The sequence below is a fragment of the Phyllobates terribilis genome, unplaced genomic scaffold (assembly GCF_046119375.1).
Source record: "Phyllobates terribilis strain yellow unplaced genomic scaffold, ASM4611937v1 Scaffold_14__1_contigs__length_39327217, whole genome shotgun sequence".
NCBI classification, from domain to species: domain Eukaryota; kingdom Metazoa; phylum Chordata; class Amphibia; order Anura; family Dendrobatidae; genus Phyllobates; species Phyllobates terribilis.
Genome location: NW_027362774.1, coordinates 36,471,697 through 36,497,617, shown reverse-complemented (window position 1 = coordinate 36,497,617; position 25,921 = coordinate 36,471,697). Strand labels below are relative to the sequence as shown.

General features: G+C 53.6%; 1 long non-coding RNA gene across 1 annotated transcript in view; it reads right to left on the bottom strand.

The window, feature by feature from the left end:
* LOC141175974 (uncharacterized) overlaps positions 1-23,158 on the bottom strand; it is a 72,651-nt gene extending 49,493 nt beyond the window's left edge. Inside the window, exon 1 of the long non-coding RNA XR_012253078.1 lies at positions 22,694-23,158. This is a non-coding gene — a long non-coding RNA (uncharacterized lncRNA). The remainder of the gene's footprint in view (positions 1-22,693) is intronic.
* Positions 23,159-25,921: the final 2,763 nt, after the last annotated feature.

The following is a 25,921-nucleotide window of genomic DNA, read 5'->3' as shown; positions in this document are numbered from 1 at the left end:
CAGTGAGTGCGGTGGAGCTGCGGTGTGAGGACACTATGTGAGGTGACGGCGGCACAGTCAGTGAGTGCGGTGGAGCTGCGGTGTGAGGACACTATATGAGGTGACGGCGGCACAGTCAGTGAGTGCGGTGGAGCTGCGGTGTGAGGACACTGTGTGAGGTGATGGTGGCACAGTCAGTGAGTGCGGTGGAACTGCGGTGTGAGGACACTGTGTGAGGTGACGGCGGCACAGTCAGTGAGTGCGGTGGAGCTGCGGTGTGAGGACACTGTGTGAGGTGACGGCGGCACAGTCAGTGAGTGCGGTGGAACTGCGGTGTGAGGACACTATGTGAGGTGATGGTGGCACAGTCAGTGAGTGCGGTGGAGCTGCGGTGTGAGGACACTGTGTGAGGTGACGGCGGCACAGTCAGTGAGTGCGGTGGAGCTGCGGTGTGAGGACACTATGTGAGGTGACGGCGGCACAGTCAGTGAGTGCGGTGGAGCTGCGGTGTGAGGACACTGTGTGAGGTGACGGCGGCACAGTCAGTGAGTGCGGTGGAGCTGCGGTGTGAGGACACTATGTGAGGTGACGGCGGCACAGTCAGTGAGTGCGGTGGAGCTGCGGTGTGAGGACACTGTGTGAGGTGACGCCGGCACAGTCAGTGAGTGTGGTGGAGCTGCGGTGTGAGGACACTGTGTGAGGTGACGGCGGCACAGTCAGTGAGTGCGGTGCAGCTGCGGTGTGAGGACACTGTGTGAGGTGATGGTGGCACAGTCAGTGAGTGCGGTGCAGCTGCGGTGTGAGGACACTATGTGAGGTGACGGCGGCACAGTCAGTGAGTGCGGTGCAGCTGCGGTGTGAGGACACTGTGTGAGGTGATGGTGGCACAGTCAGTGAGTGCGGTGGAACTGCGGTGTGAGGACACTGTGTGAGGTGACGGCGGCACAGTCAGTGAGTGCGGTGCAGCTGCGGTGTGAGGACACTGTGTGAGGTGATGGTGGCACAGTCAGTGAGTGCGGTGCAGCTGCGGTGTGAGGACACTATGTGAGGTGACGGCGGCACAGTCAGTGAGTTCGGTGCAGCTGCGGTGTGAGGACACTGTGTGAGGTGATGGTGGCACAGTCAGTGAGTGCGGTGGAGCTGCGGTGTGAGGACACTGTGTGAGGTGACGGCGGCACAGTCAGTGAGTGCGGTGGAGCTGCGGTGTGAGGACACTGTGTGAGGTGACAGCGGCACAGTCAGTGAGTGCGGTGGAACTGCGGTGTGAGGACACTGTGTGAGGTGATGGTGGCACAGTCAGTGAGTGCGGTGGAGCTGCGGTGTGAGGACACTATGTGAGGTGACGGCGGCACAGTCAGTGAGTGCGGTGGAGCTGCGGTGTGAGGACACTGTGTGAGGTGATGGTGGCACAGTCAGTGAGTGCGGTGGAGCTGCGGTGTGAGGACACTATGTGAGGTGACGGCGGCACAGTCAGTGAGTGTGGTGGAGCTGCGGTGTGAGGACACTGTGTGAGGTGACGGCGGCACAGTCAGTGAGTGCGGTGGAGCTGCGGTGTGAGGACACTATGTGAGGTGACGGCGGCACAGTCAGTGAGTGCGGTGGAGCTGCGGTGTGAGGACACTGTGTGAGGTGACGCCGGCACAGTCAGTGAGTGCGGTGGAGCTGCGGTGTGAGGACACTGTGTGAGGTGACGGCGGCACAGTCAGTGAGTGCGGTGGAGCTGCGGTGTGAGGACACTATGTGAGGTGACGGCGGCACAGTCAGTGAGTGTGGTGGAGCTGCGGTGTGAGGACACTGTGTGAGGTGACGGCGGCACAGTCAGTGAGTGCGGTGGAGATGCGGTGTGAGGACACTGTGTGAGGTGACGCCGGCACAGTCAGTGAGTGCGGTGGAGCTGCGGTGTGAGGACACTGCGTGAGGTGACGGCGGCACAGTCAGTGAGTGCAGTGGAGCTGCGGTGTGAGGACACTGTGTGAGGTGACGGCGGCACGGTCAGTGAGAGCGGTGGAGCTGTGGTGTGAGGAGACTGTGTGAGGTGACGGCGGCACAGTCAGTGAGTGCGGTGTGAGGACACTGTGTGAGGTGACGGCGGCACAGTCAGTGAGTGCGGTGCAGCTGCGGTGTGAGGACACTGTGTGAGGTGACGGCGGCACAGTCAGTGAGTGCGGTGGAGCTGCGGTGTGAGAAGACTGTGTGAGGTGACGGCGGCACAGTCAGTGAGTGAGGTGTGAGGAGACTGTGTGAGGTGACGGCGGCACAGTCAGTGAGTGCGGTGGAGCTGCGGTGTGAGGACACTGTGTGAGGTGACGGCGGCACAGTCAGTGAGTGCGGTGCAGCTGCGGTGTGAGGACACTGTGTGAGGTGACGGCGGCACAGTCAGTGAGTGCGGTGGGGCTGCGGTGTGAGGACACTGTGTGAGGTGACGGCGGCACAGTCAGTGAGTGCGGTGGAGCTGCAGTGTGAGGACACTGTGTGAGGTGACGGCGGCACAGTCAGTGAGTGCGGTGGAGCTGCGGTGTGAGGACACTGTGTGAGGTGACGCCGGCACAGTCAGTGAGTGCGGTGGAGCTGCGGTGTGAGGACACTGTGTGAGGTGACAGCGGCACAGTCAGTGAGTGCGGTGGAGCTGCGGTGTGAGGACACTGTGTGAGGTGACGGCGGCACAGTCAGTGAGTGCGGTGGAACTGCGGTGTGAGGACACTGTGTGAGGTGACGGCGGCACAGTCAGTGAGTGCGGTGGAGCTAGGGTGTGAGGAGACTGTGTGAGGTGACGGCGGCACAGTCAGTGAGTGCGGTGGAGCTGCGGTGTGAGGACACTGTGTGAGGTGACGGCGGCACAGTCAGTGAGTGCGGTGCAGCTGCGGTGTGAGGACACTATGTGAGGTGACGGCGGCACAGTCAGTGAGTGCGGTGCATCTGCGGTGTGAGGACACTGTGTGAGGTGACGGCAGCACAGTCAGTGAGTGCGGTGGAGCTGCGGTGTGAGGACACTGTGTGAGGTGACGGCGGCACAGTCAGTGAGTGCGGTGGAGCTGCGGTGTGAGGACACTGTGTGAGGTGATGGCGGCACAGTCAGTGAGTGTGGTGGAGCTGCGGTGTGAGGACACTGTGTGAGGTGACGGCGGCACAGTCAGTGAGTGCGGTGGAGCTGCGGTGTGAGCACACTGTGTGAGGTGATGGTGGCACAGTCAGTGAGTGCGGTGGAGCTGCGGTGTGAGGACACTGTGTGAGGTGACGGCGGCACAGTCAGTGAGTGCGGTGGAACTGCGGTGTGAGGACACTGTGTGAAGTGATGGTGGCACAGTCAGTGAGTGCGGTGGAGCTGCGGTGTGAGGACACTGTGTGAGGTGACGGCGGCACAGTCAGTGAGTGCGGTGGAGCTGCGGTGTGAGGACACTATGTGAGGTGATGGCGGCACAGTCAGTGAGTGCGGTGGAGCTGCGGTGTGAGGACACTGTGTGAGGTGACGCCGGCACAGTCAGTGAGTGCGGTGGAGCTGCGGTGTGAGGACACTGTGTGAGGTGACGGCGGCACAGTCAGTGAGTGCGGTGGAGCTGCGGTGTGAGGACACTGTGTGAGGTGACGGCGGCACAGTCAGTGAGTGCGGTGGAGCTGCGGTGTGAGGACACTGTGTGAGGTGACGCCGGCACAGTCAGTGAGTGCGGTGGAGCTGCGGTGTGAGGACACTGTGTGAGGTGACGGCGGCACAGTCAGTGAGTGCGGTGGAGCTGCGGTGTGAGGACACTGTGTGAGGTGACGGCGGCACAGTCAGTGAGTGCGGTGGAGCTGCAGTGTGAAGACACTGTGTGAGGTGACGGCGGCACAGTCAGTGAGTGCGGTGGAACTGCGGTGTGAGGACACTGTGTGAGGTGACGGCAGCACAGCCAGTGAGTGCGGTGGAGCTGCGGTGTGAGGACACTATGTGAGGTGACGGCGGCACAGTCAGTGAGTGCGGTGGAGCTGCGGTGTTAGGACACTATGTGAGGTGACGGCGGCACAGTCAGTGAGTGCGGTGGAGCTGCGGTGTGAGGACACTGTGTGAGGTGACGGCAGCACAGTCAGTGAGTGCGGTGGAGCTGCGGTGTGAGGAGACTGTGTGAGGTGACGGCGGCACAGTCAGTGAGTGCGGTGGAGCTGCGGTGTGAGGACACTGTGTGAGGTGACGGCGGCACAGTCAGTGAGTGCGGTGGAGCTGCGGTGTGAGGACACTGTGTGAGGTGACGGCGGCACAGTCAGTGAGTGCGGTGGAGCTGCGGTGTGAGGACACTGTGTGAGGTGACGGCAGCACAGTCAGTGAGTGCGGTGGAGCTGCGGTGTGAGGACACTATGTGAGGTGACGGCGGCACAGTCAGTGAGTGCGGTGGAACTGCGGTGTGAGGACACTGTGTGAGGTGACGGCAGCACAGCCAGTGAGTGCGGTGGAGCTGCGGTGTGAGGACACTATGTGAGGTGACGGCGGCACAGTCAGTGAGTGCGGTGGAGCTGCGGTATTAGGACACTATGTGAGGTGACGGCGGCACAGTCAGTGAGTGCGGTGGAGCTGCGGTGTGAGGACACTGTGTGAGGTGACGGCGGCACAGTCAGTGAGTGCGGTGGAGCTGCGGTGTGAGGAGACTGTGTGAGGTGACGGCGGCACAGTCAGTGAGTGAGGTGCGAGGAGACTGTGTGAGGTGACGGCGGCACAGTCAGTGAGTGCGGTGGAGCTGCGGTGTGAGGAGACTGTGTGAGGTGACGGCGGCACAGTCAGTGAGTGAGGTGTGAGGAGACTGTGTGAGGTGACGGCGGCACAGTCAGTGAGTGCGGTGGAGCTGCGGTGTGAGGACACTGTGTGAGGTGACGGCGGCACAGTCAGTGAGTGCGGTGCAGATGCGTTGTGAGGACACTGTGTGAGGTGACGGCGGCACAGTCAGTGAGTGCGGTGGAGCTGCAGTGTGAGGACACTGTGTGAGGTGACGGCGGCACAGTCAGTGAGTGCGGTGGAGCTGCGGTGTGAGGACACTGTGTGAGGTGACGCCGGCACAGTCAGTGAGTGCGGTGGAGCTGCGGTGTGAGGACACTGTGTGAGGTGACAGCGGCACAGTCAGTGAGTGCGGTGGAGCTGCGGTGTGAGGACACTGTGTGAGGTGACGGCGGCACAGTCAGTGAGTGCGGTGGAACTGCGGTGTGAGGACACTGTGTGAGGTGACGGCGGCACAGTCAGTGAGTGCGGTGGAGCTGCGGTGTGAGGAGACTGTGTGAGGTGACGGCGGCACAGTCAGTGAGTGCGGTGGAGCTGCGGTGTGAGGACACTGTGTGAGGTGACGGCGGCACAGTCAGTGAGTGCGGTGCAGCTGCGGTGTGAGGACACTATGTGAGGTGACGGCGGCACAGTCAGTGAGTGCGGTGCATCTGCGGTGTGAGGACACTGTGTGAGGTGATGGTGGCACAGTCAGTGAGTGCGGTGGAACTGCGGTGTGAGGACACTGTGTGAGGTGACGGCGGCACAGTCAGTGAGTGCGGTGGAACTGCGGTGTGAGGACACTGTGTGAGGTGATGGTGGCACAGTCAGTGAGTGCGGTGGAGCTGCGGTGTGAGGACACTGTGTGAGGTGACGGCAGCACAGTCAGTGAGTGCGGTGGAGCTGCGGTGTGAGGACACTGTGTGAGGTGACGGCGGCACAGTCAGTGAGTGCGGTGGAGCTGCGGTGTGAGGACACTGTGTGAGGTGACGGCGGCACAGTCAGTGAGTGCGGTGGAGCTGCGGTGTGAGGACACTGTGTGAGGTGACGCCGGCACAGTCAGTGAGTGCGGTGGAGCTGCGGTGTGAGGACACTGTGTGAGGTGACGGCGGCACAGTCAGTGAGTGCGGTGGAGCTGCGGTGTGAGGACACTGTGTGAGGTGACGGCGGCACAGTCAGTGAGTGCGGTGGAGCTGCGGTGTGAGGACACTGTGTGAGGTGACGCCGGCACAGTCAGTGAGTGCGGTGGAGCTGCGGTGTGAGGACACTGTGTGAGGTGACGGCGGCACAGTCAGTGAGTGCGGTGGAGCTGCGGTGTGAGGACACTGTGTGAGGTGACGCCGGCACAGTCAGTGAGTGCGGTGGAGCTGCGGTGTGAGGACACTGTGTGAGGTGACAGCGGCACAGTCAGTGAGTGCGGTGGAGCTGCGGTGTGAGGACACTGTGTGAGATGACGGCGGCACAGTCAGTGAGTGCGGTGGAGCTGCGGTGTGAGGACACTGTGTGAGGTTACGGCGGCACAGTCAGTGAGTGCGGTGGAGCTGCGGTGTGAGGAGACTGTGTGAGGTGACGGCGGCACAGTCAGTGAGTGCGGTGGAGCTGCGGTGTGAGGACACTGTGTGAGGTGACGGCGGCACAGCCAGTGAGTGCGGTGGAGCTGCGGTGTGAGGACACTATGTGAGGTGACGGCGGCACAGTCAGTGAGTGCGGTGGAGCTGCGGTGTGAGGACACTGTGTGAGATGACGGCGGCACAGTCAGTGAGTGCGGTGGAGCTGCGGTGTGAGGACACTGTGTGAGGTGACGGCGGCACAGTCAGTGAGTGCGGTGGAGCTGCGGTGTGAGGACACTATGTGAGGTGACGGCGGCACAGTCAGTGAGTGCGGTGGAACTGCGGTGTGAGGACACTGTGTGAGGTGACGGCAGCACAGCCAGTGAGTGCGGTGGAGCTGCGGTGTGAGGACACTATGTGAGGTGACGGCGGCACAGTCAGTGAGTGCGGTGGAGCTGCGGTATTAGGACACTATGTGAGGTGACGGCGGCACAGTCAGTGAGTGCGGTGGAGCTGCGGTGTGAGGACACTGTGTGAGGTGACGGCGGCACAGTCAGTGAGTGCGGTGGAGCTGCGGTGTGAGGAGACTGTGTGAGGTGACGGCGGCACAGTCAGTGAGTGAGGTGTGAGGAGACTATGTGAGGTGACGGCGGCACAGTCAGTGAGTGCGGTGGAGCTGCGGTGTGAGGAGACTGTGTGAGATGACGGCGGCACAGTCAGTGAGTGCGGTGGAGCTGCGGTGTGAGGACACTGTGTGAGGTGACGGCGGCACAGTCAGTGAGTGCGGTGGAGCTGCGGTGTGAGGACACTGTGTGAGGTGACGGCGGCACAGTCAGTGAGTGCGGTGGAGCTGCGGTGTGAGGACACTGTGTGAGGTGACGGCGGCACAGTCAGTGAGTGCGGTGGAGCTGCGGTGTGAGGACACTGTGTGAGGTGACGGCGGCACAGTCAGTGAGTGCGGTGCAGCTGCGGTGTGAGGACACTGTGTGAGGTGACGGCGGCACAGTCAGTGAGTGCGGTGGAGCTGCGTTGTGAGGACACTGTGTGAGGTGACGGCGGCACAGTCAGTGAGTGCGGTGGAGCTGCAGTGTGAGGACACTGTGTGAGGTGACGGCGGCACAGTCAGTGAGTGCGGTGGAGCTGCGGTGTGAGGACACTGTGTGAGGTGACGGCGGCACAGTCAGTGAGTGCGGTGGAGCTGCGGTGTGAGGACACTGTGTGAGGTGACGCCGGCACAGTCAGTGAGTGCGGTGGAGCTGCGGTGTGAGGACACTGTGTGAGGTGACAGCGGCACAGTCAGTGAGTGCGGTGGAGCTGCGGTGTGAGGACACTGTGTGAGGTGACGGCGGCACAGTCAGTGAGTGCGGTGGAACTGCGGTGTGAGGACACTGTGTGAGGTGACGGCGGCACAGTCAGTGAGTGCGGTGGAGCTGCGGTGTGAGGAGACTGTGTGAGGTGACGGCGGCACAGTCAGTGAGTGCGGTGGAGCTGCGGTGTGAGGACACTGTGTGAGGTGACGGCGGCACAGTCAGTGAGTGCGGTGCATCTGCGGTGTGAGGACACTGTGTGAGGTGACGGCGGCACAGTCAGTGAGTGCGGTGGAGCTGCGGTGTGAGGAGACTGTGTGAGGTGACGGCGGCACAGTCAGTGAGTGCGGTGGAGCTGCGGTGTGAGGACTCTGTGTGAGGTGACGGCGGCACAGTCAGTGAGTGCGGTGGAGCTGCGGTGTGAGGACACTGTGTGAGGTGACGGCGGCACAGTCAGTGAGTGCGGTGGAGCTGCGGTGTGAGGACACTGTGTGAGGTGACGGCGGCACAGTCAGTGAGTGCGGTGGAGCTGCGGTGTGAGGACACTGTGTGAGGTGACGGCGGCACAGTCAGTGAATGCGGTGGAGCTGCGGTGTGAGGACACTGTGTGAGGTGATGGCGGCACAGTCAGTGAGTGTGGTGGAGCTGCGGTGTGAGGACACTGTGTGAGGTGACGGCGGCACAGTCAGTGAGTGCGGTGGAGCTGCGGTGTGAGCACACTGTGTGAGGTGATGGTGGCACAGTCAGTGAGTGCGGTGGAACTGCGGTGTGAGGACACTGTGTGAGGTGACGGCGGCACAGTCAGTGAGTGCGGTGGAACTGCGGTGTGAGGACACTGTGTGAGGTGATGGTGGCACAGTCAGTGAGTGCGGTGGAGCTGCGGTGTGAGGACACTGTGTGAGGTGACGGCGGCACAGTCAGTGAGTGCGGTGGAGCTGCGGTGTGAGGACACTATGTGAGGTGACGGCGGCACAGTCAGTGAGTGCGGTGGAGCTGCGGTGTGAGGACACTGTGTGAGGTGACGCCGGCACAGTCAGTGAGTGCGGTGGAGCTGCGGTGTGAGGACACTGTGTGAGGTGACGGCGGCACAGTCAGTGAGTGCGGTGGAGCTGCGGTGTGAGGACACTGTGTGAGGTGACGGCGGCACAGTCAGTGAGTGCGGTGGAGCTGCGGTGTGAGGACACTGTGTGAGGTGACGCCGCCACAGTCAGTGAGTGCGGTGGAGCTGCGGTGTGAGGACACTGTGTGAGGTGACGGCGGCACAGTCAGTGAGTGCGGTGGAGCTGCGGTGTGAGGACACTGTGTGAGGTGACGGCGGCACAGTCAGTGAGTGCGGTGGAGCTGCGGTGTGAGGACACTGTGTGAGGTTACGGCGGCACAGTCAGTGAGTGCGGTGGAGCTGCGGTGTGAGGAGACTGTGTGAGGTGACGGCGGCACAGTCAGTGAGTGCGGTGGAGCTGCGGTGTGAGGACACTGTGTGAGGTGACGGCGGCACAGTCAGTGAGTGCGGTGGAGCTGCGGTGTGAGGACACTGTGTGAGGTGACGGCGGCACAGTCAGTGAGTGCGGTGGAGCTGCGGTGTGAAGACACTGTGTGAGGTGACGGCGGCACAGTCAGTGAGTGCGGTGGAACTGCGGTGTGAGGACACTGTGTGAGGTGACGGCAGCACAGCCAGTGAGTGCGGTGGAGCTGCGGTGTGAGGACACTATGTGAGGTGACGGCGGCACAGTCAGTGAGTGCGGTGGAGCTGCGGTGTTAGGACACTATGTGAGGTGACGGCGGCACAGTCAGTGAGTGCGGTGGAGCTGCGGTGTGAGGACACTGTGTGAGGTGACGGCAGCACAGTCAGTGAGTGCGGTGGAGCTGCGGTGTGAGGACACTGTGTGAGATGACGGCGGCACAGTCAGTGAGTGCGGTGGAGCTGCGGTGTGAGGACACTGTGTGAGGTGACGGCGGCACAGTCAGTGAGTGCGGTGGAGCTGCGGTGTGAGGACACTGTGTGAGGTGACGGCAGCACAGTCAGTGAGTGCGGTGGAGCTGCGGTGTGAGGACACTGTGTGAGATGACGGCGGCACAGTCAGTGAGTGCGGTGGAGCTGCGGTGTGAGGACACTGTGTGAGGTGACGGCGGCACAGTCAGTGAGTGCGGTGGAGCTGCGGTGTTAGGACACTATGTGAGGTGACGGCGGCACAGTCAGTGAGTGCGGTGGAGCTGCGGTGTGAGGACACTGTGTGAGGTGACGGCAGCACAGTCAGTGAGTGCGGTGGAGCTGCGGTGTGAGGACACTGTGTGAGATGACGGCGGCACAGTCAGTGAGTGCGGTGGAGCTGCGGTGTGAGGACACTGTGTGAGGTGACGGCGGCACAGTCAGTGAGTGCGGTGGAGCTGCGGTGTGAGGACACTGTGTGAGGTGACGGCAGCACAGTCAGTGAGTGCGGTGGAGCTGCGGTGTGAGGACACTGTGTGAGATGACGGCGGCACAGTCAGTGAGTGCGGTGGAGCTGCGGTGTGAGGACACTGTGTGAGGTGACGGCGGCACAGTCAGTGAGTGCGGTGGAGCTGCGGTGTGAGGACACTATGTGAGGTGACGGCGGCACAGTCAGTGAGTGCGGTGGAGCTGCGGTGTGAGGACACTGCGTGAGGTGACGGCGGCACAGTCAGTGAGTGCGGTGGAGCTGCGGTGTGAGGACACTGTGTGAGGTGACGGCGGCACAGTCATTGAGTGCGGTGGAGCTGCGGTGTGAGGACACTGCGTGAGGTGACGGCGGCACAGTCAGTGAGTGCGGTGGAGCTGCGGTGTGAGGACACTGTGTGAGGTGACGGCGGCACAGTCAGTGAGTGCGGTGGAGCTGCGGTGTGAGGAGACTGTGTGAGGTGACGGCGGCACAGTCAGTGAGTGCGGTGGAGCTGCGGTGTGAGGACACTGTGTGAGGTGACGGCGTCACAGTCAGTGAGTGCGGTGGTGTTAAATGGTTAATTATGGAATTTCATTTGGAATGTTAATTAATAATCGATAATCATTTTTCTTAAATTTGAGTTCTATACAAGGATTGTATCAGCCATCGTGTCTAGTTGACATGCGCTATTTGTATGTGTATTTTTGGTTCACTACCATATGTAGAACAGGTGTCCATACGACTGGCTATAAAAGCCCATGGTACAGAAAGGGGGGGCTCTCTTGTTCTGCCCACCCCACAAGAAGAATCTTCATGCTGAGACGTATCTGACATGTAGGCCTGGACACGTGCTGGACAAAGTCATGATTTACCAGCCAGGATCCAAGGAAAGATGGGTGAATCTCAACAATTAAGCTAATTATGGACAAATGGACAATTACTTTATAACTAATTATTATATGTACCTGCTGCAATCTGATTCTTTTTAATGGACAATCCAAGAATAAATAGATACATTTTTTTATAAGAATATCGTGATATTGATACTTTGAGAAGTCCTCAGTAGAAAAAATAATACAGAGAAGAGTATTATTTTACAATGGTGAGCCAGCCAATCCTGTTTTTTCGTTTTTTTAAATTAAGTAAGTGAATTTCTTCCCGTGAACAAGGGGGGAAGTCCTGACGAGCTGAACAGCTGTTGTTCACGTGTCAGTAAATTCACTAATTTGTCACGAGAAGCAGAAAGGAGCCTACAGACTGAGGACTAACGGGAAGCAGAGGTACTAACAAGGAACAGAATCAGACGAACTGAAGACAGGATGTGCTGATAAAGAGAAGCCAAGGAATCTTAAGGTAAGCAAAATATGGATATAATTTCTTCTTTTGCTAAACAAAGTAATATTAATTTTCAAATTAATGTAGAAAATGACATAGACGTTTTGTGGCTCAGTTTATATAAAGAATGTGAATTGCAGAATTTACAGTTAACTTCTAAATTGTTAAATAGAGAGAAACACAAATTGCGGAATATTCTACATCTTGTACAAGTATTTCATAATTTTGTACTTGAAAGTTCTAAGCAGGAAAATTGTGTAGAAATAGTGACAGATAGTGACAATGATTCTGACTGTAATGTGGAAAATGAACAAAAAGTAAGACACGTGTCTGTAACTGAAGGTGACCTTGGGTCTGACCAAGAGACGGACATACAGAAACCTGACATGGGAGGAGACATGACTGACATACGAGAAACTGACATATTAGGTGATGTGGGAGGAGACGTGAGTGACGTAGGAGGAACGGACGTACAAGAGCCACTAAAAATATCAGAGAATTCTGGAATTACCCAGGCTCAACTCCAAATTAAAATGAGGAAAAATTTGCTGAAATTATACAAAATCATGCCAAAATATGATGTCAAAATCCATGCCTGTAGAAATTCAGAGACATTTGAGAGCTTCTCTGATAAGTTTGATTTATCCAATGAGGAGAGGAATCAATTATTTAAAATATGGATTCCTGTGACATTGTCCAGACGTTTACATTTAATGCCCTGTGAAAATGACTCTCCTAATGGATGGGAAAATGATTCGGACAGATTAAGATATTTGATTTATTGTGTCACAAAGGATTTTCCCAACATAGAAGATCTGCAGAAACTAAGGATTGGTAGGAAGGAATGTACATATACATTCATGTCCATGTTTGAACGGTTGTATAAAGCTCTTATCAAAAATGGAAAAGTACAACAAATGATAACAACTTTTGTACAAAAATTCAAATTCCTAGATCCAGTATCTAGAGTTATAGCGTCACAAAAAGAATCCCTATTCAAATGTGTGCAGTTGCTGGATTCTGTTAGAAAACATGAGAATTGTGCAAAGAAAATAAATCAAGTTAATTTTATAAAACCAGGAAAGGTAAAATCTTATCAAAAGCCAATATCAAACTCTCCTAGACTGAGTCATCCCCATAGTGAACTCTATCAAATACGCAGGAGATTTCATATATGTTATAAGCCATATAAAATGATTGAAAAATCAATCTCTTCACAGAATGAGTTAATTCTCAGTCAGAACTGTGACTCTCTAAAAAGGAAAATGGCCGAAACTGATGAACAGAGGCAAGTGAGACGACCGGCTCACAGTGACGTCATGGAATGTGGACAGAAGAACAGGCAGTTCTCTGAGGTTTTGAAGGATAGAAAAATGTCTTTCCTAAATAGGGCGTTCCTGGAGATATTTGAGAGAGACAGAAGATTTGGTTTAGGGAGTGGCTAAGGAAAAACTGTAATTATAATGTAGCATAGAAGTGTTACAATGTCTCAATATTTATTTATAATCTTATACAGTAAAATTGTAGTTACATAGTTTCTAGTAGTTCATGTATGTATGTGTATATATATATATATATATATATATATATATATATATACACTTGTCTAAGTAGAGATTGTGTATAATTGTATTTATATATATGTTTATAAAATATATATATATTAATTAATAAATTAGAACTTCATATATAAATTTAAGTAACAATATTTTGAATTACATTAGAACCAACCAATATATGTATAAGATATTTAAATAATTCTGTTTCTGTATGAATTTGATATTTAATTTTATTTTCTTATATTTCCTTAGAGGTTTCATTCCAAAGCAGGATTTGATCAAAGAACTCTAAAATGGATTTATTTCTTTATTCACACAGGAAGTGGAAAAAATTGCATGATTTATATGTGTTACATTTTAAAAAATTAACAATATAACTAGTTGGACTATAATACATGTAATACTTATTAATTCTTTTGTGTTGCTAACATTTTCTGTGCATGAAGTGTTCGTGCTGATTGGGGTAGCTTTACAGCATGACGTGTGACAGCTGCGGCCTTTGAACTTTGAGCTAATAGTATAGATCCCATTCATTCTATTTCCAGCTGATGCAACTTAAGACCGGGCAGCCAGTGAGTAAAAAAAAAAGGAACCTAAGGACATTTCTATTTTTTTGCAAGACAAAAGTTTTTTTTTTCAAGTGTTTGAAATTTCAAATACGTACTCTCATATTATATAATATGTATTTGGGAAATATTCAAAGAATATTAAGATATTTAATTGATATGGAAATGCGCATTAATAAATTGGGATACAACAATTTTGGGTTAAATATATAGATATATATCTAAAACTTCATATGTGGAATGTTTGAGTTGAACAGATCTGTGAATGTCAGAGTGAAGGTGACAGATGAGTAAATCAGCAGCTGCTAAGTGTGATTGATGTGACAGAGGCCTCGTACGTTTGTATGTTTGGAAAAAAAAAATGTTTCTTTATGTGAAGGTACAAAAATATATTTAATTCTGAGAAAAATTATAATACATAATTAGGTATTATCTACATAATATATATATATTTCTATATTTATTTCATAATTATTATTTCTTGATTTAACTAATAGTGGATAAGAGCAACCACATATCAAAATGGTTTACAAAGCAAATTTACATTTAGAATAATTTTCCACATAATAATATTCTTGAATAACTATGATATTATTTTTAATGGTTACCTAAATAGGTACACACCTCTCTTTAGACAAATCTAGGCTACTCATCAATATGAAAGTTATGCAAAATATTTATAGAAGAATAACTATTTTTAATTTGGTTCTGATATATACATAAATTTTATAAAATAATATTTTTTGGTATTAAGGGGGAAAATGTGTTTTTGATCCTGATTACATAATCACTTTTGATCAATACTTTTTTTTACACATTTTAATAAAGAAGAAACAATAATAAGGTACAATGATATAATTAAGAAGGGTGTTACATGCAAAGTTGCATAGTTTAATAATTTTTTGGTGATACAAGGTTATGACAAATATGAAATCATCCAGATAATGGAGATATAAGGGTATTTTTTTATGGAGAATATAATTACTCTGCATTTGTCATTAAAATTTAAAGGCCTTATTTTTATTTTCATTTGTATTCTTATTTTTATTTTTCATTTTTTAATTTTTATTCTTACTTATTTTCTTATTTTTCCATTTTTCAGTTTTAATTTTCAATTTTTGATTTTAATTCAGTTCAATATTTCAACTGAGAAAACACATTAATATTTAATGGGGTAATGTCTAGTACAAAGAATATTGCTTCATTAAATATAATGATGATATGAATTAATATAAGAAAAATGTTTACATTTTCTGAGTAAACACAACAATTCATTCATTCATTCATTCATTCATTCATTCCTTCATACATTCATATATTTATTCATTTTAGTTCAGGAGTATACATTCTTTGGTATTATTGGTATACTAAAGATATAAACACTTGTTGTTTCAAAACACACTGACACCTATGGGTTGGAAAAGGTAATTACACCTATGACATAAAAATGTTCTATCATATGGAGAACTTGATTAATAATGAATTATTATCTATTATTGTTTATTATTCCAAACATAATTTATTTTAATATTTTGATAATAATTAGATGGATATTATTGATTGCTATGGTACGCTGTGATATTATAGGTTAGGAAAAATTGCCAGCTTTGGTATCAGATTAGGGAATGAAGACTTCAATCAAGACATGGCAACTATGAATTCTATCTTAATAAAGACTTTTAATTTTTATAAATCAAAGAGACTCTCAAAAGTTACAAGAAGAAGCAACTGATATCCGGACGTCTCAGAAGGTAACAGGTGTGAATGCTGAGTGATCATAGACTGTGTCCATTACATACAATACAATTCACACCACTGATCACCAGGACGGCAGAGGACGATGATCCTATATGTACTGGGTTGTGTTCAAGTTTCATCACGTTCCAGTGGTTTCTTATCACCTGCAACGCTTCAATGAAAGCTGGTGAGCAGGTAATACCTGGCATATGTGTCCTGTACATAAAGGACTGAGTACTGGTTATGGTGCTATATAAAGCAGGGAAGTGTCAAGTTAACCCTTGCTTTACTGACCAAAGATGTCACATCTGTTCCAAAAGTGACATGAGACCAGTGCGGATGACGCAGTGGATTCCAGAACTATCCAAAGACAACGTAAGTCCAGGTGACATCACACAGATATTAAAGCTACATTTCATCCATGGACTTTGTTTCTTATCAATTGACACATGATCTTTCTAATAAAGAGTACAGTTTATGGACTGAACAATAATGAATACAATTATGGGCTGTACAATATCTACACGCTGTCATTTGTTTCAAAGGAGTTTTCATCTAAAGACTGTGTTATAAAAGAACCAAGAAGAAGACGAGACGACGACCCGATGACATCAGATGATGACGATTGGACCCGCGATTACTTCAATTTAGATATAGGGAAGTATAATTATACATATTAAATGAATATTAGTCACGGCTTACCATAACATGAATTCACATCATTATATCTGATACTATTATTGATATTATTATTATTATTATTATTATTATGGAAATTTAATGATATTGCCAAGGAGGAAGGAAAGGAAAAAATGATTGATGAATGTATCTTCTTTTGAGAATTTTCAGTTTAAATCCTTTTATTCTCAAAAAAGGGGGAAATGTTAAATGGTTAATTATGGAAATTCATTTGGAATGTTAATTAATAATCGATAATCATTTTTCTTAAATTTGAGTTCTATACAAGGATTGTATCAGCCATCGTGTCTAGTTGACATGCGCTATTTGTATGTGTATTTTTGGTTCACTACCATATGTAGAACAGGTGTCCATACGACTGGTTATAAAAGCCCATGGTACAGAAAGGGGGGGCTCTCTTGTTCTGCCCATCCCACAAGAAGAATCTTCATGCTGAGACGTATCTGACATGTAGGCCTGGACACGTGCTGGACAAAGTCATGATTTACCAGCCAGGATCCAAGGAAAGATGGGTGAATCTCAACAATTAAGCTAATTATGGACAAATGGACAATTACTTTATAACTAATTATTATATGTACCTGCTGCAATCTGATTCTTTTTAATGGACAATCCAAGAATAAATAGATACATTTTTTTATAAGAATATCGTGATATTGATACTTTGAGAAGTCCTCAGTAGAAAAAATAATACAGAGAAGAGTATTATTTTACAGGTGGAGCTGCGGTGTGAGGACACTGTGTGAGGTGACGGCGGCACAGTCAGTGAGTGCGGTGGAGCTGCGGTGTGAGGACACTGTGTGAGGTGACGGCAGCACAGTCAGTGAGTGCGGTGGAGCTGCGGTGTGAGGACACTGTGTGAGGTGACGGCAGCACAGTCAGTGAGTGCGGTGGAGCTGCGGTGTGAGGACACTGTGTGAGGTGACGGCGGCACAGTCAGTGAGTGCGGTGGAGCTGCGGTGTGAGGACACTGTGTGAGGTGACGGCGGCACAGTCAGTGAGTGCGGTGAAGCTGCGGTGTGAGGACACTGTGTGAGGTGACGGCGACACAGTCAGTGAGTGCGGTGGAGCTGCGGTGTGAGGAGACTGTGTGAGGTGACGGCGGCACAGTCAGTGAGTGCGGTGAAGCTGCGGTGTGAGGACACTGTGTGAGGTGACGGCGGCACAGTCAGTGAGTGCGGTGGAGCTGCGGTGTGAGGACACTATGTGAGGTGACGGCGGCACAGTCAGTGAGTGCGGTGGAGCTGCGGTGTGAGGACACTGTGTGAGGTGACGGCAGCACAGTCAGTGAGTGCGGTGGAGCTGCGGTGTGAGGACACTGTGTGAGGTGACGCCGGCACAGTCAGTGAGTGCGGTGGAGCTGCGGTGTGAGGACACTGTGTGAGGTGACGGCGGCACAGTCAGTGAGTGCGGTGGAGCTGCGGTGTGAGGACACTGTGTGAGGTGACGGCGGCACAGTCAGTGAGTGCGGTGGAGCTGCGGTGTGAGGACACTATGTGAGGTGACGGCGGCACAGTCAGTGAGTGCGGTGGAGATGCGGTGTGAGGACACTGTGTGAGGTGACGCCGGCACAGTCAGTGAGTGCGGTGGAGCTGCGGTGTGAGGACACTGCGTGAGGTGACGGCGGCACAGTCAGTGAGTGCGGTGGAGCTGCGGTGTGAGGACACTGTGTGAGGTGACGGCGGCACAGTCAGTGAGTGCGGTGGAGCTGCGGTGTGAGGACACTGTGTGAGGTGACGGCGGCACAGTCAGTGAGTGCGGTGGAGCTGCGGTGTGAGGACACTGTGTGAGGTGACGGGGGCACAGTCAGTGAGTGCGGTGGAGCTGCGGTGTGAGGAGACTGTGTGAGGTGACGCCGGCACAGTCAGTGAGTGCGGTGGAGCTGCGGTGTGAGGACACTGTGTGAGGTGACGGCAGCACAGTCAGTGAGTGCGGTGGAGTTGCGGTGTGAGGACACTGTGTGAGGTGACGGCGGCACAGTCAGTGAGTGCGGTGGAGCTGCGGTGTGAGGACACTGTGTGAGGTGACGGCAGCACAGTCAGTGACTGCGGTGAAGCTGCGGTGTGAGGACACTGTGTGAGGTGACGGCGGCACAGTCAGTGAGTGCGGTGGAGCTGCGGTGTGAGGACACTGTGTGAGGTGACGGCAGCACAGTCAGTGAGTGCGGTGGAGCTGCGGTGTGAGGAGACTGTGTGAGGTGACGGCGGCACAGTCAGTGAGTGCGGTGGAGCTGCGGTGTGAGGACACTGTGTGAGGTGACGGCGGCACAGTCAGTGAGTGCGGTGGAGCTGCGGTGTGAGGACACTGTGTGAGGTGACGCCGGCACAGTCAGTGAGTGCGGTGGAGCTGCGGTGTGAGGACACTGTGTGAGGTGACGGCGGCACAGTCAGTGAGTGCGGTAGAGCTGCGGTGTGAGGACACTGTGTGAGGTGACGGCGGCACAGTCAGTGAGTGCGGTGGAGATGCGGTGTGAGGACACTGTGTGAGGTGACGCCGACACAGTCAGTGAGTGCGGTGGAGCTGCGGTGTGAGGACACTATGTGAGGTGACGGCGGCACAGTCAGTGAGTGCGGTGGAGATGCGGTGTGAGGACACTGTGTGAGGTGACGCCGACACAGTCAGTGAGTGCGGTGGAGCTGCGGTGTGAGGACACTGCGTGAGGTGACGGCGGCACAGTCAGTGAGTGCGGTGGAGCTGCGGTGTGAGGACACTGTGTGAGGTGACGGCGGCACAGTCAGTGAGTGCGGTGGAGCTGCGGTGTGAGGACACTGTGTGAGATGACGGCGGCACAGTCAGTGAGTGCGGTGGAGCTGCGGTGTGAGGACACTATGTGAGGTGACGGCGGCACAGTCAGTGAGTGCGGTGGAGCTGCGGTGTGAGGACACTGTGTGAGGTGACGGCGGCACAGTCAGTGAGTGCGGTGGAGCTGCGGTGTGAGGACACTGTGTGAGGTGACGGCGGCACAGTCAGTGAGTGCGGTGGAGCTGCGGTGTGAGGACACTGTGTGAGGTGACGGCGGCACAGTCAGTGAGTGCGGTGGAGCTGCGGTGTGAGGACACTGTGTGAGTTGACGGCGGCACAGTCAGTGAGTGCGTTGGAGCTGTGGTGTGAGGACACTGTGTGAGGTGACAGCGGCACAGTCAGTGAGTGCGGTGGAGCTGCGGTGTGAGGACACTGTGTGAGGTGACGGCGGCACAGTCAGTGAGTGCGGTGGAGCTGCGGTGTGAGGACACTGTGTGAGGTGACGGCGGCACAGTCAGTGAGTGCGGTGGAGCTGCGGTGTGAGGACACTGTGTGAGTTGACGGCGGCACAGTCAGTGAGTGCGTTGGAGCTGTGGTGTGAGGACACTGTGTGAGGTGACAGCGGCACAGTCAGTGAGTGCGGTGAAGCTGCGGTGTGAGGACACTGTGTGAGGTGACGGCGGCACAGTCAGTGAGTGCGGTGGAGCTGCGGTGTGAGGACACTGTGTGAGGTGACGGCAGCACAGTCAGTGAGTGCGGTGAAGCTGCGGTGTGAGGACACTGTGTGAGGTGACGGCGGCACAGTCAGTGAGTGCGGTGGAGCTGCGGTGTGAGGACACTATGTGAGGTGACGGCGGCACAGTCAGTGAGTGCGGTGGAGCTGCGGTGTGAGGACACTGTGTGAGGTGACGGCGGCACAGTCAGTGAGTGCGGTGGAGCTGCGGTGTGAGGACACTGTGTGAGGTGACGGCGGCACAGTCAGTGAGTGCGGTGGAGCTGCGGTGTGAGGACACTGTGTGAGGTGACGGCAGCACAGTCAGTGAGTGCGGTGGAGCTGCGGTGTGAGGACACTGTGTGAGGTGACGGCAGCACAGTCAGTGAGTGCGGTGGAGCTGCGGTGTGAGGACACTGTGTGAGGTGACGGCGGCACAGTCAGTGAGTGCGGTGGAGCTGCGGTGTGAGGACACTGTGTGAGGTGACGGCGGCACAGTCAGTGAGTGCGGTGGAGCTGCGGTGTGAGGAGACTGTGTGAGGTGACGGCGGCACAGTCAGTGAGTGCGGTGGAGCTGCGGTGTGAGGACACTGTGTGAGGTGACGGCGGCACAGTCAGTGAGTGCGGTGGAGCTGCGGTGTGAGGAGACTGTGTGAGGTGACGGCGGCACAGTCAGTGAGTGCGGTAGAGCTGCGGTGTGAGGACACTGTGTGAGGTGACGGCGGCACAGTCAGTGAGTGCGGTGGAGCTGCGGTGTGAGGACACTGTGTGAGGTGACGGCGGCACAGTCAGTGAGTGCGGTGGAGCTCCGGTGTGAGGATACTGTGTGAGGTGACGGCGGCACAGTCAGTGAGTGCGGTGGAGCTGCGGTGTGAGGACACTGTGTGAGATGACGGCGGCACAGTCAGTGAGTGCGGTGGAGCTGCGGTGTGAGGAGACTGTGTGAGGTGACGGCGGCACAGTCAGTGAGTGCGGTGGAGCTGCGGTGTGAGGACACTGTGTGAGGTGACGGTGGCACAGTCAGTGAGTGCGGTGAAGCTGCGGTGTGAGGACACTGTGTGAGGTGACGGCGGCACAGTCAGTGAGTGCGGTGGAGCTGCGGTGTGAGGACACTGTGTGAGATGACGGCGGCACAGTCAGTGAGTGCGGTGGAGCTGCGGTGTGAGGACACTGTGTGAGGTGACGGCGGCACAGTCAGTGAGTGCGGTGGAGCTGCGGTGTGAGGACACTGTGTGAGGTGACGGCGGCACAGTCAGTGAGTGCGGTGGAGCTGCGGTGTGAGGACACTGTGTGAGGTGACGCCGGCACAGTCAGTGAGTGCGGTGGAGCTGCGGTGTGAGGACACTGTGTGAGGTGACGGCGGCACAGTCAGTGAGTGCGGTGGAGCTGCGGTGTGAGGACACTGTGTGAGGTGACGGCGGCACAGTCAGTGAGTGCGGTGGAGCTGCGGTGTGAGGACACTGTGTGAGGTGACGCCGGCGCAGTCAGTGAGTGCGGTGGAGCTGCGGTGTGAGGACACTGTGTGAGGTGACGGCGGCACAGTCAGTGAGTGCGGTGCAGCTGCGGTGTGAGGACACTGTGTGAGGTGACGGCGGCACAGTCAGTGAGTGCGGTGAAGCTGCGGTGTGAGGACACTGTGTGAGGTGACGGCGGCACAGTCAGTGAGTGCGGTGGAGCTGCGGTGTGAGGACACTGTGTGAGGTGACGGCGGCACAGTCAGTGAGTGCGGTGGAGCTGCGGTGTGAGGACACTGTGTGAGGTGACGGCGGCACAGTCAGTGAGTGCGGTGCAGCTGCGGTGTGAGGACACTGTGTGAGGTGACGGCGGCACAGTCAGTGAGTGCGGTGAAGCTGCGGTGTGAGGACACTGTGTGAGGTGACGGCGGCACAGTCAGTGAGTGCGGTGGAGCTGCGGTGTGAGGACACTGTGTGAGGTGACGGCGGCACAGTCAGTGAGTGCGGTGGAGCTGCGGTGTGAGGACACTGTGTGAGGTGACGGCGGCACAGTCAGTGAGTGCGGTGGAGCTGCGGTGTGAGGACACTGTGTGAGGTGACGGCGGCACAGTCAGTGAGTCCGGTGGAGCTGCGGTGTGAGGACACTGTGTGAGGTGACGGCAGCACAGTCAGTGAGTGCGGTGGAGCTGCGGTGTGAGGACACTGTGTGAGGTGACGGCGGCACAGTCAGTGAGTGCGGTGGAGCTGCGGTGTGAGGACACTGTGTGAGGTGATGGCGGCACAGTCAGTGAGTGCGGTAGAGCTGCGGTGTGATGACACTGTGTGAGGTGACGGCGGCACAGTCAGTGAGTCCGGTGGAGCTGCGGTGTGAGGACACTGTGTGAGGTGACGGCGGCACAGTCAGTGAGTGCGGTGGAGCTGCGGTGTGAGGACACTGTGTGAGGTGACGGCGGCACAGTCAGTGAGTGCGGTGGAGCTGCGGTGTGAGGACACTGTGTGAGGTGACGGTGGCACAGTCAGTGAGTGCGGTGGAGCTGCGGTGTGAGGACACTGTGTGAGGTGACGGTGGCACAGTCAGTGAGTGCGGTGGAGCTGCGGTGTGAGGACACTGTGTGAGGTGACGGCGGCACAGTCAGTGAGTGCGGTGGAGCTGCGGTGTGAGGACACTGTGTGAGGTGACGGCAGCACAGTCAGTGAGTGCGGTGGAGCTGCGGTGTGAGGAGACTGTGAGGTGACGGTGGCACAGTCAGTGAGTGCGGTGGAGCTGCGGTGTGAGGACACTGTGTGAGGTGACGGCGGCACAGTCAGTGAGTGCGGTGGAGCTGCGGTGTGAGGACACTGTGTGAGGTGACGGCGGCACAGTCAGTGAGTGCGGTGGAGCTGCGGTGTGAGGACACTGTGTGAGGTGACGGCGGCACAGTCAGTGAGTGCGGTGGAGCTGCGGTGTGAGGACACTGTGTGAGGTGACGGCGGCACAGTCAGTGAGTGCGGTGGAGCTGCGGTGTGAGGACACTGTGTGAGGTGACGGCGGCACAGTCAGTGAGTGCGGTGTGAGGAGACTATGTGACATGTGATGACATCTTTGTCGTATCGCGCCTTGTGATCAGACAGGAGGTGATGGTGACACAGGAGTCTTCGCGGGTCATCTGCACAGCGGACATGTGTGATGTAACAATGCCGGCACCATTCTCCGACAGAACCTGACGTATCGGTTTGGACACAAATCAAATGAAAACTAGAGAAGAGAATAAGAGGAGAAAACGAACAAGATTCCAGAACTGCGGCTTCCTCCCACCTTGCGCCTCTTGTGCCCGTCCCTTCAGCCATCCCTGCAGGGCATTATTACACCCTATGGCAGGTCCTGCACCCTCTGCCAGTGACCAGCTTGGCACTGCCACCGTCCCCCGATATACTATGGCTTCACAATGGGGTATACTCACATAAGGGTCGTCCACCAGCTTCTGCGGAGCCTCCAGGTCACGCGTGCATAGCTGCTGACAATCGCGGGGACTGTCCCCGTGCGTTTCTTCTTCCCGCAGAGCTCCATACGATGTCTTTTTTTTGGGCGAATAACGTATTAGCATCAGGTAGATGGATCTCTTAATGTAGAACCATGGTCCTGGTACCGGGTACCGACCTGAAGAGGGGGCTGGAGCCCTGAAGATGAAGTATTTAATCAGGAAAAAGGCAACCACAAAAAGCAGAAGGAACACGACCATCATCTTCACCAGAGCCGCCGCAAAATGAACTCTGCCCAACTGCAGCCGCCGAGCTCACACCCCGAGGACAAGTCCTATACACACGGAAGTGATCATCCGGAATCTACCAGCAAGGGATCCATCCAAAAACAGACGAGGTCAAGGAATCTGCTCCAATAAAGGAAAAGCAAAACCTCCCACTAGAATCTACTCATATAGAAACAGGAGCCAGAGAAGGCACAACTCATCACTGTCGAGTGTAAGCTCTTATGGTCAGCGGGGTCCTCTCTTTCTCCTGTAGAGTGTAAGCTCTTATGATCAGTGGGGTCCTCTCTCTCCTGTAGAGTGTAAGCTCTTATGGTCAGCGGGGTCCTCTCTCCGGTAGAGTGTAAGCTCTTAAGGTCAGTGGGGTCCTCTCTCTCCTGTAGAGTGTAAGCTCTTATGGTCAGCGGGGTCCTCTCTCTCTCCTGCAAAGTGTAAGCTCTTATGGTCAGTGGGGTCCTCTCTCTCCTGTAGAGTCTAAGCTCTTATGGTCAGTGGGGTCCTTTCTCTCTCTTGTAGAGTCTAAGCTCTTATGGTCAGTGGGGTCCTTTCTCTCTCCTGTAGAGTGTAAGCTCTTATGGTCAGTGGGGACCTCTCTCTCTCTCCTGTAGAGTGTAAGCTCTTATGGTCAGTGGGGTCCTCTCTCTCCTGTAGAGGGTAAGCTCTTATGGTCAGTGGGGTCCTCTCTTTCTCTCCTGTAGAGTGTAAGCTCTTATGGTCAGTGGGGTCCACACTCTCTCCTGTAGAGTGTAAGCTCTTATGGTCAGTGGGTTCCTCTCTCTCTCCTGTAGAGATTAAGCTCTTATGGTCAGTGGGGTCCTCTCTCTCTTCTGTAGAGTGTAAGCTCTTATGATCAGTGGGGTCCTCTCTCTCTCCTGTAGAGTGTAAGCTGTTATAGTCAGTGGGGTCCTCTCTCTCTCCTGTAGAGTGTAAGCTCTTATGGTCAGTGGGGTCCTCTCCCTCCTGTAGAGTGTAAGCTCTTATGATTAGTGGGGTCCTCTCTCTCCTGTAGAGTGTAAGCTCTTATGGTCAGTGGGGTCCTCTCTCTCTCCTGCAGAGTGTAAGCTCTTATGGTGAGCGGGGTCCTATCTTTCCTGTAGAGTGTAAGCTCTTATGGTCAGTGGGGTCCTCTCTCTCTACTGTAGAGTCTAAGCTCTTATGATCAGTGGGGTCCTCTCTCTCTCCTGTAGAGTGTAAGCTCTTACAGTCAGTGGGGTCCTCTCTCTCTCTTCAGTAGAGTGTAAGCTCTTATGGTCAGTGGGGTCCTCTCTATCTCTTCAGTAGAATGTAAGCTCTCTTGGTCAGTGGGGTCCTCTCTCTCTCCTATAGAGTGTAAGCTCTTATGGTCAGTGGGGTCCTCTCTCTCTCCTGTAGAGTGTAAGCTCTTATGGTCAGTGGGGTCCTCTCTCTCTCTTCTGTAGAGTGTAACCTCTTATGATTAGTGGGGTCCTCTCTCTCTCCTGTAGAGTGCAAGCTCTTATAGACAGTGGGGTCCTCTCTCCATCCTGTAGAGTGTAAGCTGTTATAGTCAGTGGGGTCCTCTCTCTCCTGTAGAGTGTCAGCTCTTATGGTCAGTGAGGTCCTCTCTCCTGTAGAGTGTAAGCTCTTATGGTCAGCGGGTTATTCTCTCTCTCCTGTAGAGTGTAACCTCTTATGGTCAGTGGGGTCCTCTCTCTCCTGTAGAGTGCAAGCTCTTATAGTCAGTGGGGTCCTCTCTCCATCCTGTAGAGTGTAAGCTGTTATGGTCAGTGGGGTCCTCTCTCTCCTGTAGAGTGTAAGCTCTTATGGTCAGTGGGATCCTCTCTCTCCTGTAGAGTGTAAGCTCTTATGGTCAGCGGGGTCCTCTCTCTCCTGTAAAGTGCAAGCTCTTATAGTCAGTGGGGTCCTCTCTCCATCCTGTAGAGTGTAAGCTGTTATGGTCAGTGGGGTCCTCTCTCTCCTGTAGAGTGTAAGCTCTTATGGTCAGTGGGATTCTCTCTCTCCTGTAGAGTGTAAGCTCTTATGGTCAGCGGTGTCCTCTCTCTCCTGTAGAGTGTAAGCTCTTATGATCAGTGGGGTCCTCTTTCTCTCTCCTGTAGAGTATAAGCTCTTATGATCAGTGGGGTCCTCTCTCTCTCCTGTAGAGTGTAAGCTCCCTTTGATCAGTGGGGTCCTCTCTCTCTCCTGTAGAGTGTAAGCTCTTATGGTCAGTGGGGTCCTCTCTCTCTCCTGTAGAGTGTAAGCTCTTATGGTCAGTAAGTTCCTCTCTCTCTCCTGTAGAGTGTAAGCTCTTATGGTCAGTAAGTTCCTCTTTCTCTCCTCTAGAGTTTAAGCCCTTATGGTCAGTGGGGTCCTCTCTCTCCTGTAGAGTGTAAGCTCTTATGGTCAGTGGGGTCCTCTCTCTCTCTCCTGTAGAGTGTAAGCTCTGATGGTCAGTGGGGTCCTTTCTCTCTTTTAGAGTGTAAGCTCTTATGGTCAGCGGGGTACTCTCTTTCTCCTGTAGAGTGTAAGCTCTTATGGTCAGTGGGGTCCTCTCGCTCTCTTCTGTAGAGTGTAAGTTCTTATGGTCAGTGGGGTCCTCTCACTCCAGTAGAGTGTAAGCTCTTATGGTCAGTGGGGTCCTCTCTCCTGAAGAGTGTAAGCTCTTTTGGTCAGTGAGGTACTCTCTCCTGCAGAGTGTAAGCTCTTATGGTCAGTGGGGTCCTCTCTATCCTGTAGAGTGTAAGCTCTTATGGTGAGTGGGGTCTTCTCTCTCTCCTGTAGAGTGTAAGCTCTTATGGTCAGTAAGGTCCTCTCTCTCCTGTAGAGTGTAAGCTCTTATGGTGAGTGGGGTCTTCTCTCTCCTGTAGAGTGTAAGCTCTTATGGTCATTGGGGTACTCTCTCCTGCAGAGTGTAAGCTCTTATGGTCAGTGGGGTCCTCTCTATCCTGTAGAGTGTAAGCTCTTATG